The following is a 16,874-nucleotide window of genomic DNA, read 5'->3' on the forward strand; positions in this document are numbered from 1 at the left end:
AGGTGTTCAGTGAATGAGATGCAGGTGTTGGAGCTGAAATACAACACACTACAGTAGTGCAGCTGTTTTGTGGATTCACTCCAGCGTTGGTGTCCTGGTTGTGATTCGAACCCTGACGTCTACAACAGCAGCGAACAGACTTCATTAAACCACCAACATCAGGCCTTATGAACAAGTACAACACACAGTCAGCAAGTGGATTCACATACAGGAGCAATCGGAAATAGTACGCAAACTTTACAAGTAATAACAGAGTCTTATAAGTAGCACTGTAATTAATGAAATAAAAAGTCAAAAACATAATCACATACGGGAGAATGAGAAATGTGTAAGTCAACAGCACCAGGAACAAACTGCCCAAAATTAATCTGCGCTTGAGATCCGTCAGTGATATTGAGTGAGAAAGACCTCGCCAAGTGCCAGCAAAACACAGAATGATTATGGGGTAGGGAATTAAACACGCTATACAAAAGGGAAGAGGTTTAAAATCCATATCAGGAGGGTTTATTGTTGCACAGATCAGAGGCACAAACCAGACGATCAGAGAAATAAAACAGGAGAGTTTTAGTGAATGGTGAGATTTGTACCAGATAGGATGAGACACCAGAAGATATCGTTCAAAAGCCACACATGCCATAAAATACAGACCCACAATCAAAGAATAGAAATGTGCAGTCTCCAGTTCAGGTGACCGTGATGATGTTGTTTGTATTAATATACAAATGACTTGTATGAGATCTGAAAGTATCAAATTACTGATAAAAACTGAAGCAGCAGGCCGGGATTTGATGAGGAAACCCAGAGCAATCAGAGTTAAGATCATGACTGGAATCTCAACCGCTGAAAGAATCCAGATAAATACACGTTCAGCATACTTTTGTTTACTCCTATATTCAATCAATTTAATAAAATCCGTATATCTCTCATAATTTGGTTTAGTTGAGTTGTTGATGCTGATGTTGTGTTCTGCCATTGTTCCACAAATTCCTGAGATGAAGCACTAAATAACAAACCAAACATTAGTTTCAATATATAAGAAATGCTTCAGTTTCTCAGTGTAAATAATTCTTATTTGTAAAGATGTTTCTTCTGTCTTAATGTTGCCATTCAAATGGGAGATGTGTAATATTACAGGGATAGTTCACCTACAAATCAACATCATTTCCTCACTCTCATGTCGTTCCAAACCTGAAAAATATTGTTCATCTTCAGAACACCAGTGAAGATATTTATAACACAACAACTGCTTTTATGCTTCAGAAACATCATTAAACTAATCCATATGAAGTTGGTTGTTTAGTTCAATTTTCTCAGATTTAACTTAGCTTTTATTCCCATATTTACACTGATCAGCAAACATAACGAATCTCAAACATGCTTCATAACATTAGTCATATAAAGAGATCGAGTCTCTTCAGAAAATGTAGATTTAACAGCCAGAATCATCCGGCTTTCTTTATGACCTCCTTGAAAATGTCAAACTAGTATTTGACTGTCAGTAGAGAGACAGAAATCTCATTTCATTACAAAATATCTTCATTTGTGTTCTGAATGTGAACCAGTTTGACAGGGTGAGGAAAAGATGACACAATTTTCATTTTTATGTGAACTATCGCTGTAAAACACTTAAAATACAGCATACTTTGAAAACCACATCCATTAAACCAGGGTTCCTCAAATCTTGCCCAGAGTTTAGCTCCAACCCTGATCAAACTCACCTACCTGTGACTCTCTAATGATCTTGGAGACATTGATCAGCATGTTCAGGTGTGTTTGATCAGGGTTAGAGAATGTTCTTCTGAATATTCAGCACTACTGCTAGTGATATATTGCTTAAATAAAATAGTTCCGTAAACAAGCAATAAATACTGAACAACTTACATTGATCACAGAACTGGTTCCTTTTTCCACTGGGAAGTCAAAGGAGAACTTTCACCGTCACATTTTCCACTTCCATGTTGTTGGTCTGATGGAAAACAGTTTAGATACAAACAAATGTGAATAAACTTTAATTCATTTAGTTGGTCAGTTTAACATTTCTATTTAAATAGTGAGCTCTTACTGTCATGTAAGGACCGAGATGACTGAAATAAGACCAGAGGAGTGAGTAGAACAAAACAACATTAATGACAAACTAAATAAACAGACTTTTCTTGCAGGAATCCACTGAAGCAGATGAGTACAGGTCTAACTCAGACTAGACCAGAGTTTAGCTCCAACTCGAATCAAACACTCAAAGATCCACTCACTCAATGTTATATAAATGATCTGTAATGACTGTTAAACTGGTATTAAAGCTGAAAGATGGTGGTGAAAAAGAGTAGTTTGAGTACCCTGATAGCACACATACATCTCAGACGTATGTTTGGGGTCTGCATTTACATCTGCAAGACATAGTTTTCTCATCTCCAATACGTCTATTGGACGTTTCCTATCAGATGTCAAATAGATGTCTATTAGATGTCTTTAAGATGTTCGTTATTTAGAATGCATGTAAAACTGACATCTTACAGAAGTCTGCCAAATTTTTGTTCAAAGCAGATGCTTTCCAGATCAAGAGATCTTCACCAGACCTCTTGCAGACATACTTGTGCAATCTAAGTAGTTTGACCAGAGTACACAAAAAAGCTTTCTAGTTGTTTTTGTTAAGAAACCTGCACATACTGTGAGAAAAAACAAATGCTCTAACTTCAATCATTCTTTTGCTGCTTTGTGAACTGTTTCTTTTGGGAAATTCTGTGTAGTTCTTCCATTCAGTGCTGATAGTAAAATTGAAATTGCACACACTTTTGATAAAAAGGAAACTACAAACTGTCAGTGACACCAAAGGCTGAAATAAAAAATATAGCTCTGACAAGGACCTGAAAGAACCCCCCAGAGCTACATTAAACAAGGTACAAGACGATATAACACAACAGATGATCTTACCTGGATCAGACGGTCGCTTGAAGATGTTCACGAGTAGATGATGGTGAGCTGATTGACGTGCTTTTATAGTTTGAATTCACTCTGGAAATGGAGATTGATTCTGTCAGATAATGCAAAAATGAACAAAGATGCACTTATCATAATAAATGCTTAATGCACATGCAGCCACAACTTGTAAAACCATTAGACTGGTCATAACTTACAGAATCTGCTGTTTACAAATGCAAGGAGTTTGTTTTCGTGACAGAAGCTTACAGTGCAACAGAATGAAAGTGACAATAAAAGACACAGATAATAGATTTAACTAGATATGTACATTTCCTGAAGAAAATGTGAGTGGTGCTTGCAGTGGCAAAACTCGGCCTTCGGTTGCTAGGGTGTTGATATGCAGTTGCAATGGCACCCATGATGGTTGCTAGGGCCGTTGCTATGGTACCTGGGCTGGTTGCTAGGGTGTTGCTATGCGGTTGCTAGGGTACACGGGGTGGTTGCTAGGGCCGTTGCTAGGGTACCTGGGGTGGTTGCTAGGGTGTTGCTGTGCGGTTGCTAGGGTTCCCAGGGTGGTTGCTAGGGTGTTGCTATGCAGTTGCTAGGGTACCCAGGGTGGTTGCTAAGGTTTTGCTATGTGGTTGCTAGGGTACCCGGGTTGGTTGCTAGGGTGTTGCTATGCGGTTGCTAGGGTACACGGGGTGGTTGGTAGGGTGTTGCTATGCGGTTGCTATGGTACCCAGGGTGGTTGCTAAGGTGTTGCTATGCTGTTGCTAGGGTACCCAGGGTGGTTGCTAGGGTTTTGCTATGTGGTTGCTAGGGTATCCAGGGTGGTTGCTAGGGCCGTTGCTAGGGTGTTGCTATGCGTTGCTATGGTACCCGGGGTGGTTGCTAGGGCCGTTGCTAGGGTACCCAGGGTGGTTGCTAAGGTGTTGCTATGCGGTTGCTAGGGTACCCAGGGTGGTTGCTAGGGTGTTGCTATGCAGTTGCTAGGGTAACCAGGGTGGTTGCTATGTGGTTGCTAGGGTAACCAGGGTGGTTGCTAAGGTGTTGCTATGCGGTTGCTATGGTACCTGGGTGGTTGCTAGGGCCGTTGCTAAGGTACCCGGGGTAGCTGCTAGGGCATTGGTAGGCAGTTGCTATATGTCAAAGATCATTACTATGGAGTGTTATAGAGGTCTTTGATTAGCCCTTAGCTAATTGCTATTAGCATGCAGCCATTGAGTGCTAGCATGTGTAGCATGTTGAGAGTTTGCTAGCATGAGTCAAAAGTAGCAACTCCCATGTCTATGCGACATTCTGATACAAAGATATAGGTCTTGCTAATTGGTTGCTAGGGTACCCTGTTTGGTTGCTAGGGAGTGGCCAATGAAAACACTGTAAAGTGTAGTTGCCAGTATGAGTGATATAAACCAACCCCCATGTCTCTGTGACATTCAGGTCTGAAGATATGCCTGTGTGGATTCAGGTTGCTAGGGTACGCTGTTTGGTTGCTAGGGAGTGGCCAATAACGACACTGTAAAGTGTAGTTGCCAATATGAGTGATTTAGTTGCCAATATGAGTGATTTAAAACCAACCCCATGTCTCTGTGACATTCAGGTCTGAAGATATGCCTGTGTGGCTTTGGGTTGCTAGGGTACTCTGTTTGGTTGCTAGGGAGTGGCCAATGACGACACTGTAAAGTGTAGTTGCCAGTATGAGTGATATAAACCAACCCCCATGTCTCTGTGACATTCAGGTGTGAAGATATGCCTGTGTGGCTTTGGGTTGCTAGGGTACTCTGTTTGGTTGCTAGGGAGTAGCTAATGACGACACTGTAATGTGTAGTTGCCAGTATGAGTGATATAAACCAACCCCCATGTCTCTGTGACATTCAGGTCTGAAGATATGCCTGTGTGGCTTTGGGTTGCTAGGGTACTCTGTTTGGTTGCTAGGGAGTGTCAATGTTGATTGGTGATTGGGCGTTTGCTGCCCCGACTCAAAGGAGTCCGCCCCCATGTCTCTATGACACTCTGATCCAGAGATATGCATCTGGGCCCTTATAATGGAAGTCTATGGGATCAGTTGCTAGGGTGCCCTAAATGGTCGCTAGGGCGTGGCTTGACACCTTCATGATGATCCGGAGAGTCTGATTGGCCATCTGAGTAAAATGAGCCCGCCTTCATGTCTCTAGGCCAATGTGATGCTGAGTTATGCCCAATGCAAAATCCCTATGTAAATTACAATGGGTTTTCATGGGACGTCCCTTACCATAGAAAGTCAATGGGGCAAATTTGGAGAGCTCTTGCACCCTAGGGGTACAACTTTTACCCCATTGCGAGAAGTCTTCTCGCACAGCTTGATAGCCTCTCCAGATGTGGCGAATCACGTGTTTCTACGAAATTATTGCTTGGCGCTACGTCCCGTGAAAATTCGTCTCAATGCGTTGTCTATGGGATTTTGGGGCCGAATAAAAATTGGCTGTGACATCATCGTACCCCTGATCACTTATGAAAGTCGGGGATCTACATTCCCGTATTGGCCGCACAATTTGACACCCATTTCGAGGGTCTACGTCAAAAATTGCGGGACGAGGGGCGCGCCAAAATTTGAACGAAAGAGGGGCATTTGCGCCCCAGGGGTACAACTTACACCCCATTGCGAGATGTGTTCTCGCACAGCTTGACAGCCTCTCCAGTTGTGGTGAATCACGTGTTTCTACAAAATTTTGGGTCTGCGCTACGTCCCGTCAAAGTTTGCCACAATGTATTGTCTATGGGACGTTTTTGGGGCGCTTTTTCACCCCGTGTGATGTCATCGTACCCCCGATCCCTTATAAAAGTCATAGCACACCGAATCTATATAGGACGCACGATTTGACGCCCGTTTCGAGGGTCTACGACAAAAACTGCGGGAGGAGTAGCGCGCCGAAAATCTGTACGGAATCTATAATAATAATAAAAATAAGCACGCACAACAGTAATAGTGATGCTTTGCCTATGGCAAGCACCACTAATTATTAGAAAGTAAATACAGAATAACAATAGACAAAATTATCATCTGGTCTATCATCTCTAAAAAATATTTTGGCAAAATTCACTTGTTTAGTGCAGAAAATTTGTGATTTATTGCAGCAAGCGGAGATGACTAATTTTTCTTACCGTGCTGCGGAGGTGCTTTCTCTAACTCCAGCTGTCAGCCAACTGAAGATAGCCAAAACTTTTGTTACGTTCAAGCTATGGACAAAATAAAAACAGTTTTAGAAAGGGCCTGGATCTTTCGTATGGTATCAAAACCTAAAAAGGTACAATATCACCATGTGTGTCTATAAATAGAGTTGTGTGTTCCACAGTTATTGACAAGTGTTCATCAGATGGATTGCTTGAGGGAAGAAACTGTTTCTGTCCAGATATTGGATATGGGTCATTTTAGAAGAAGCTGGTCATCAAAAACATCAGATATCAGTCAACAAATTGAAATTAGGCATCAAGACCTGCAGGGTAAATGTGACCTAAACAGACTAGATGTGGCACTTTTAGGTTTGTGAGTGTGTTCCCAGGTGAAAAAAATATATACTTAAATGCAATTAAAATACACTTAAATACCCGCAAATACATTTTTAGTACATTGTTTTTTTTTTGTGTGTTAAATAAAAGTTTGATGGTTATACACTATAAATTTACTAAATAAAAGTATGTTTATACTTCAGTAGGACTTTAATACACTTGACAAAAGTATACTAAATACCAGTAATACTTAAATAATTTTTAGTGTACTACAATAAAGTACACTACAGAAAAAACATCCAAAAGAGTTTTATTAGTGTGTTTTTCAAAAGTGTGCTTTAAATGCTTTAAACATTAGTTGATTATTAGTACACTGTTCACAGATTTCATTATTTTATGTATAATCATTTTACTGTGCTAATTAATTTTAAAATCAAATTTTCTGTTTTTTTTCCTACTGTTTTTAATTAATTTAAATGGTAACACTTTATAATAACTATCCGTTATTACTAGTTAATAGATCATTACTAAACTGTTAGTTAATGAGTTATACATGACTTGTTAAATAACAGTTAATAGTTTGTTATATATTTATAACTGTGCCTTATAGATAGCCAATAGATAACTTACGAACTGTTAGTTAACAAGTTATAAATGACTTTTTAACTGTATTTTAATGATTTATAACTATACTACCTAATAATTTAGTAATAGATCATGAACAAGCTGTTAGTAAATTACTTACTAAACATGGTTAAGTATCAGTTAATAGTTTATATATGTTATTGGGATGTTATTCTAAAGTTGCAACTATTCCTCATTTACTAACAGTTAATAAATGAAGAATAGTTGCAACTTTAGAATAACGTCCCAATAACATATATAAACTATTAACTGATACTTAACAAGTCTTTAGTAAGTAATTTACTAACCGCTTGTTCATGATCTATTACTAATTTATTAGGTATAGTTATAAATCATTAAAATACAGTAAACAAATCATTTATAACTTGTTAACTAACAGCTTGTAAGTTACCTATTGGCTATCTATAAGGCACAGTTATAAATAATTAACAAACTATTAACTGTTAATTGACAAGTCATTTATAACTCATTAACTAACAGTTTATTAATGATCTATTAACTAGTTATAACGGATAGTTATTATAAAGTGTTACCATTTAAATCAATTTTAAAATCATTTAAAATGTTCTTCTGTTTGTGTGATTATTATTTTAAATTTTTATGACTATGATTTTATGCTATTCCTCTTATGTACAGCACTTTGAATTACCATTGTGTATGAAATGTGCTATATAAATAAACTTGCCTTGCCTTGCCTTACATACTAATCTTGAGTTTAAAATAAGTTAATATATAAAAAATCTATAAGTAATGTATTGTTGTAGAAGTACATTTTCCCAAAAGTTGTACTTAAGTACACTTAATATGAATGCATTATTATCACTAACACTTAAATTGATTTTGAGTGTGGTAATTTTAAGTTTACATTAAATTGATTTTATTAAAAATCTATTGGTAATGTATAGTAGTAGAAGTACATTTTCCCAAAAGTTGTACTTAAGTACACTTAATGTGAATGCATTATTATCACTAACACTTAAATTGATTTTGAGTGTGGTAATTTTAAGTTTACATTAAATTGATTTTATTAAAAATCTATTAGTAATGTACTGTAGTAGAAGTACATTTTCCCAAAAGTTGTACTTAAGTACACTTAATATGAATGCATTATTAGCACTAACACTTAAACTGATTTTGAGTGTGGTAATTCTCCCAGGTTAAAAAAAAGTGCACTAAAATACACTTTACTGAAAAGTGTACTAAGTATACTTAAATAATGTACAAAAGTGCTCTATTTTCGCACACTAATTTTGTACTTATTGTACTAAAAAATAGTATTAAGTATATGTTAAGATAAACTTAATACCATCTAAGTGTACTCAACTGTGCTATTTTGAGACACCATGAAATTGAACTAAAATGTGCTTTTAACATACTATATCTGTATTTAAAAAAATATATTTAGTTACAACTAGAAATACACTTGAACCCTACTTTTGAACATTTATAAATATATTTATGACTAATTTAAAGTATAGCAATAATATATTAAAAGAATATACAAAGTGTGAAAAAAGTGTGCTAAAATACAATTTAAGTACACTTAGTGCACTTCCCTAATGTACTTAAAGTGCTCTATTTTCGGCCACTAATTTTGTACTCTATATACTAAAAGTTATTCTTAAGTATATGTTAAGATAAACTTAAGATCATCTAAGTGTACTCAACTGTGCTATTTTGAGACACCATGAAGATGAACTAAAATGTGCTTTTTACATACTATCTCAGCATTTCCAAAAAATGTATTTTGTTACCACTTCTAATAGGATTGAAACATATTTCATAAACCTTTAAATATACTAATTATACATAAAAAATAAACTTACTGATTATTTAAAATACATGAATAATATATAACAAATGTATACAAAGCGTATTTATAATGTATTGCCCAGATATTTTTATCAATAAAAAATACACTTGTTGATTATTTAAAATACATAAATATATAACAAATGTATGCAAGGCGTATTTATAATGTATTTCCCACATATTTTTATTACAAAAAAATACACTTGTTGATTATTTAAAATAAATGAATAATATATAGTAAATCTATACAAAGCATATTTATAATGTATTGCCCACATATGTTTAATAATAAAAAATACACGTCTTAATTATTTAAAATACATGAATAATATATGATAAATGTATACAAAGTGTATGTCACGCCCTTGGACTGTTTGTCTTGGTTTTTCCCAGTGTTTCCCCCATTGGACTGTCTGTTTGGTTTCTCCCATGCCCTTTTTTGGTCTTCCTGCTCATTAGTGTGATCCCCTCCACCTGTTGTTGTAATTATCTCCCCTTTATAAGTTTGTTTGATTTCCTTGTTTCTTTGTCCGGCTACAAGCGTTACACCTATGTTCCTTCGTTGTGTGCACGTCTTCTCCCGCCATTCCTGTCTATTGTTACTCTGCCTGAGGATTTATTGAAGACTTTTTATTGAAGACGTTATTTTTTTTGCTTTCCTACACGTTTCGTGACAACGTATTTATAATGTATTGCCCATACATTTTTATTCATTATAATACACTTATTAATTAATTAAAATATATCAATTATATATAATACATTTATTCAAAGCGTAATTATAATGTCTTGCCCACATATTTTTAGTAATAAAAAATACATTATAAATACGCTATGTATACATTTATTATATATTATTCATGTATTTTAAATAATCATCAAGTGTATTTTTTATTAATAAAAATATTTGGGCAATACATTATAAATACGCTTTGTATACATTTGTCATATATTATTCATGTATTTTAAATAATCATCAAGTGTATTTTTTATTAATAAAAATATTTGGGCAATACATTATAAATACGCTTTGTATACATTTGTCATATATTATTCATGTATTTTAAATAATCATCAAGTGTATTTTTTATTAATAAAAATATTTGGGCAATACATTATAAATACGCTTTGTATACATTTGTCATATATTATTCATGTATTTTAAATAATCATCAAGTGTATTTTTTATTAATAAAAATATTTGGGCAATACATTATAAATACGCTTTGTATACATTTTTTATATATTATTCATGTATTTTAAATAATTAATAAATGTATTTTTTATTAATGAAAAATATGTGGGCAATACATTATAAATACGCCTTGTATACATTTGTTATATATTATTATTGTATTTTAAATAATCAGTAAGTTTATTTTTTATGTATAATAAGTATATTTAAAGGTTTATGAAATATGTTTCAAATGTATTATAAGTGGTAACAAAATACATTTTTGGAAATGCTGAGATAGTATGTTAAAAGCACGTTTTAGTTCATCTTCATGGTGTCTCAAAATAGCACAGTTGAGTACACTTAGATGATCTTAAGTTTATCTTAAGGAGTACTTAAGAATAACTTTTAGTATATTAAGTACAAAATCAGTGCCTGAAAACAGAGCACTTTAAGTACATTAGGGAAGTGCACTAAGTGTACTTAAATTGTATTTTAGCACACTTTTTTTCACACTTTGTATATTCTTTTAATATATTACTATTATACTTTAAATTAGTCTTAAATATATTTATAAATGTTTAAAAATAGGGTTCAAGTGTATTTCTAGTTTTAACTAAATATATTTTTTAAAATACAGATATAGTATGTTAAAAGCACATTTTAGTTCAATTTCAGGGTGTCTCAAAATAGCACAGTTGAGTACACTTAGATGGTATTAAGTTTATCTTAACATATACTTAATACTATCTTTTAGTACATTAAGTACAAAATTAGTGTGCGAAAATAGAGCACTTTTAGTACATTACTGAAAAGTGTACTAAGTATACTTAAATAAAGTGCATTTTAGTGCACTTTTTTTTTACCTGGGCAGCAAAGGACCAATATAAACCAGCTAAAACCAGCATCCCAGCACCAAAACATACCTAACCAGTATACACTGTTTTTTCAACAGGGTAATGTAGTAGTTAAGTTACTTATTTACATTCAGACATTTAGCAGATGATTTTATCCAAAGTGGCTTACAATGAGGAGAATTCCAAACAAGGATCACAGCAGAAGTATAGCACATTCTCCAAGCAACACTTAACAATGTGTTTTGATACTAATTGATTTAGCATTTTGAACAATCAGCTGAATACCTCAATGAATTACTTATTAAGTGACTTACCGCCACCTGCTGGTAGTTTAGTATGTTTAAAAGTATGCACCTGTGGAAAACATTTAATCTGACTGGTAACAGCCATATGGAATGCTTTATCATTGGTTGATCTATATTATCTTCATTAGTGAAAGTCAAGATTCACTTCAATAATTCATGGCAAATTTACAAAAAGTCTAATAGAAATGTGTAGAATATATGATTGACAGTTTAGGACAACTAGATCAAAAATTTTGCATTTAGGTAATGATTTATACGATGAGCTAATGACTTGATGTTTTGAGGGGTAAGACTATTGCACAGAGAACTACAGTATATAATACATTTTGAGCAACATGACAATAGCAACTGAAACTGCACAAATGTATATTTCATTTCTGATCTGAGAAATGCGCCAAAGTGACTGAGAAAAACTTTTATCCTTTTATCTCCATCGAAGGTTCTGATTGGTGTGTGCTAAATTTTGTCTCCTAGTGTTTCCAGTTGGGTAATTGTGTGCTAATTGAGCTCAAACTTCGCAGACTGAGTGAACAATATTGAATGCTTGTGCTTTCTAAATGACCACATGGTGTAAGCACTGAGAAATGTAGGGATTTGTGTGTAGAGTTTTGAAGTAACAGTTCACCAAATATAACTCATGTGTCAAAAAATGGCGTTATAGTTTTGAAATTTTAGTTCAAAAGACTGGTTATAGTGTTTTAGCAATTGAGAAAAACTGTAAACAGTAACTATTATAACAGAAGATATTTTCTTCTAAATTAAAAAGTAATGTGTTACTTTACTAGTTACTTGAAAAAAGTAAAATCTGATTACATAGAGTTAGAGTTGCTTGTAATGCGTTACCCGCAACACTGGTTAGATATTGAGTACACATATGATGTACTGTATTACATAGATGAAGGTCTTCATGTTTTCTGATTAGATCTAGTCTTCATCAGTTTCTGTTTTAATACGGTGCTGCAATGTTTTGAATGGCACTTCATGTTTAGAGACTGTTAGAATAAAAGTATTCTTTGATTCCCGAAATTTGAGATTCAATCTAAGTTGAGCCACACAGAACAGGATACAGGTCCCTGGAACCAAGAATGACACACACAGCAGAAGTGCATTTCATTCAAGGCTGGTTTATTGATGAACGGTAGTTGGTATTTATTAGGAAATTTTACTGGGCTGTCAGCAGAAAGATGAAAAAGGCACAAGTCATCCTTATAAAGCAACAGACAGTCTCATGATCTGTCATTACATCATTGGCTGTATTCCAAATACAACAGAGAACAGAGAGACTCTATGTAAGAGACATATGGGACACAGAATCATATAGAAACTTCAAGATACTCTCAGGTCTAGTCTTTTCTTGAACTCTTTGGGGAGTGTTATTCAGAAACACACTGATCGGACAATCACCCACTTTCTAAAGAAAAGTCAAAACAGAAACACTAGTAACCAGAAAATACAACACTAATGGAATCCAGATATGAATATCATCCTGTTAAACCTTGTATTGTACAGCAAAAAGCCCAGTGTTAAATGAACTCTCCTGGAAGATTATTTGACTCCCCTACTCAAAGTGTTAAAATGAACACTGAAGCAGTTAAGGAGGTAATTCAGTGATTCATTGAGTGATGATGGACCATTATTGAAGACACATGATGTTACAGTAATAAGCAGAATCACCAAAAGGAGAAAATCTAATTGTGTAAGTGACCAATTACAGTGGTCAGGGTTTGCATTTGTTACTGTATGCTTTTGACCCTTAACTTCTTTAACTTTGCAATGTTAGATTAAGTTTTGCAGCTGTAATTGAGATACAATAACTAGACAAAAGTGATTAGGTGGTATTGATTATGTTTTGACATAATCATTATGTAGTGACTTGAAAACCTATAAATATGACCTGAACAGAATGTCAACCCTGTGAACCATATAACACTTGGTATTATAGGTATAATCACACAGATATTTTCAGCAAAAATCAGCGTGAGAATCACAACAGCGGTGTGAAGAAATTATGAGCTAAATTGTCTTTGTAATTTATTTGACTCTATTTTCTTTTATTTGTACTGTTTTTCTGTGACTTTTTAGTCACTTGTTCTGTGATGTTCAGAGTTGATCTGTTTCTCTAAATATACTGATTCCTGATGTCTGTGTGCATCTAAAAGAAAACCTTTTGACCGTTTTTTGATCAGAGGAGCTTGTAAAACAGTCCAAAATTATGAAAAATACAGGCTATTGCAGTGGAACCATGTGGCAGCTATAATCAACACACACACACACACACACACACACATATTTCAGTGACTCAAACTGTGTTTATATTAAAACAGAATTATATCTTTGGCTTGTCTGGCTGTTTAACCTCAGTTAGAGCAGCTAAACAAAAACTAATACTAAAAAGTTAAGACTCAAGAGCAAAAACTAATACAAACACTGACCACTATAATTGGTGACTTACAACATTTGATTTTCTCTTTTGGTGATTGTGCTTGTCAAAATCAGGTGTTTTCAATAATAATCAATCATCACTTAATTAATCACTTAATTACCTCAATAACTTTTAACACTCTTGAGTATGGACTCCCTGGAGAGTTTATTTAACACTGGGCTTTTTGTTGTGTGGTTACGAAATATTGAATTTAGTGTTTTATTTATTAATTTATGCAATGTAAAGTGTTTTTACCATGTCCCCAAAACGGCAGGCGCAAGATGATTTGATCTTTTCCTGAAGATCACTAAACTGATCCCGGAATGTCTTATTTTTCAGGTCATTCTGAGAAATACAAACATTTTTACTCATAATCTTATTTGTTAGCATAATTCTATTTTTGACTCAAATCATGCTAGAGACAAACCGTTTCAGTGTAGCGCATCCAAGCAGCTGAGAATTCGTCAGAAAGAGAAATCTTCCTCACAGTGTCGTGATAACAGGAATAACCTGTCTCTTCTGCTTTTGTTGAAGTCACAGCATACACTAGAATATATAATAATAAATGCAAATTAATAATATATAATAAATAATATATAAAATAAAGAACACTTTTTAATGAGAGTATACCATCGACTCCGGGAATATTTATCTTTGAGTTTATAAAATTTAAGAATAGACTAATCTTTCCCTTAAGTGTCAAAAAACAGCCAATAATGAACCTGCTTATGTGAAGTCACAGCAGAATAATCATTTGATGTAGCTACAGTAAAATAATTTTATTTAAGGCACTATTTAATATTTGTATGTATTTTTAAAATGTTTTGCATTGTGAAAAATGATCCCTAACCCTAACAAATTATTACTTAAGCTTTGAAATCTTTTTCTGTTGGTATGTCATTTACATATGGAGCAATGATGTGATCATGAGTTCCATCAACAGGTCCAATAACCCCAAGAAAGCTCACAATCCTTATAAAAGTGTCTTGTTTTGTTTTCAGAAAACTGCCATATGGTAGTGGCTACAGTGACATTTGAACTGGGAAACTTGACATCTTCAACTTTATTTTCAAAATTTTGTTAAGTTTTGTAAACATACTGCATAGCTGCTTAAAGGAAATTGTTTTATTTGTGATCATAAAAATGAAACATGCCAAATTGTGTGGCCATCATTTTTGGACATGATATCATACAAAGAAATTATAAACCCATTTATAAAAACAAGATAGGACCAAGAAAACATTAATTTTGTTGTACTCAGTGTGAAAGTGTTGCCAATTTAGTGAATTTGTCACAGGGTTTAGTGACTTTCTCACATCTTTTCAGACTTTTTTCAAAAGCCTAGCAACAAAATCAATTTCTCGGACGCATCACATCTTGATTCCAAGACTCTGCCACGGATCAAGTAATGTCGAGCATTATCATCATTCTGCTACATGTGTGGACATACAGCGCGGCCCAACCACCGATGATCGTCACTCTAGTCAATGCTTGTGTTTACATCAGCTTCTGCATGTGTTTCTATTCTCTAAGCCGAACACATCAACGGCACGCCTCCACCTCTGACACGGCTGCCGGAGCAGTTTGCAGCCACTCGCATTTATACGAGCTTCCCTGCGGCTCGCTGAAGCATCCCAGAAAGCGGCTGTCCATGCTTCATCGCTAAAGTTAGGCAAATCTCCCACCCACCAAACATTTGAATTTCTGTAGACGGGATTTATCATAGCATCCGGAAAACAAACGCTGTAATCCAAAGGAGAAGGTGTAGTTCTTGAAAAGGGATTTTTTTAAAGCTAAATATCCCCCTTTGGAGTGGACTTTGAGGTTTGTAACTTTGTAGCTTTTTGTCCAAACATACACACCACACACTGACTAAAATTCAAAAAGTGAAAAAGCAAAATAGGATCCCTTTAACACTTAGGAACATTTATGAATCATTGTTATTCTTAAGTCTTAGGAATAAGAGTAAAATTACTTTAGACTAAAATGAATAGCTCTGAATAGCTCTAAATAGTTACTCTGAATTACTCTGAATAGCTTTAAATAGTGTTTTTAAAGTGTTCCTTTAATTTCCTCGAGCACGCACACACACACACACACACACACACACACACATAAATTGCCCTTCTTACCACGAATGTTGTCGGGGAGTGTGGTGAACATTGATCCGGAATGACAGGATCCCATGTATATCACCATCTGCACCACATTTAAAAAGAGTTGGAGAGTTATTTGTCACAATTCACAGGGAAACAATGAGATGTGGGTGAATTCAAAATAAAACAGACTTTTAATAAACAAATCAAAAACTAAAGGGATTACTGGGCAGACTGGAACACAGACGAGGGATGATGTTAAACAGCAGACCAAGGAAAACTAAACCGTACGGCCTTGTGTGCTCTTCGGTCACTTCTGAATGTAGAATTTTACATTTTGTATTTTAAAGAATCAGAATAATATGAAATTCATGGAATGTGAACAGAAAAAAATGAGGACATGATTCAAACAGGCTTAATTGCGCATTGTAAAATTAACGAATTAATGATTGAGCTGCGGGCACCATCTACTGGTGAGATGCAGGATTCATTCGGTGCCTAATTTTCAGTACAGCCAAGAACACTCTTTAATGTGGAAACACATGAATACTCAGCAGTGTTTATTTATCACTGGGAACTATTGCATATATCTTACCTGTTTTATTCACGTATGATTGATGCATATGAATCACATTAAGTTTATTAATATGTTTATGTTAGATCTATGTAATCTAAATGGATGGAAAATTTGCATGCAATTAGCTTATATAAAGTTTAAATTTAGAACAAAACATTTTTTGAGTGTGTTTAGCCTATAAGAATATGGTGTATTAAAGTATTCTAATAATGTTAATGGTCATGGTTACAATATTAAGGTCCATATTTGACAATAATTACTTTTGTTTTAATTCACAGGCCTCTGTAATGAGATAACCTTTGATAGGCTTACTTCCAATAAATATTGCCCTTTAATGGGAAAGATCATTTATGACCTGCAAGAAAAGGACAGGTAACACTACAAAAGTACTTTAGAGTTCCAGGGAAAGAGCCCATACAGTATACAGACTATTTCTTAATTGGTGTATATAAATGTTTGTTTTTACCTTTGAGAACTTGTTATCTCTTGCCATTTCCTTGATTGTTTCAATGAGATCACGGGCATAAAGCTTCAGGAAAAGGACTTAATTAGATCACCACAATATAAGCAGAAAAATACTGTAC

The 16,874-nt window shown here is 34.6% G+C and overlaps 1 pseudogene; it reads left to right on the plus strand.

Moving 5' to 3' along the window:
* LOC141319927 (GTPase IMAP family member 9-like) overlaps positions 1-57 on the plus strand; it is a 4,271-nt pseudogene extending 4,214 nt beyond the window's left edge.
* Positions 58-16,874: the final 16,817 nt, after the last annotated feature.

The sequence above is a fragment of the Garra rufa genome, chromosome 1 (genome assembly GCF_049309525.1).
Source record: "Garra rufa chromosome 1, GarRuf1.0, whole genome shotgun sequence".
Lineage (NCBI taxonomy): Eukaryota > Metazoa > Chordata > Actinopteri > Cypriniformes > Cyprinidae > Garra > Garra rufa.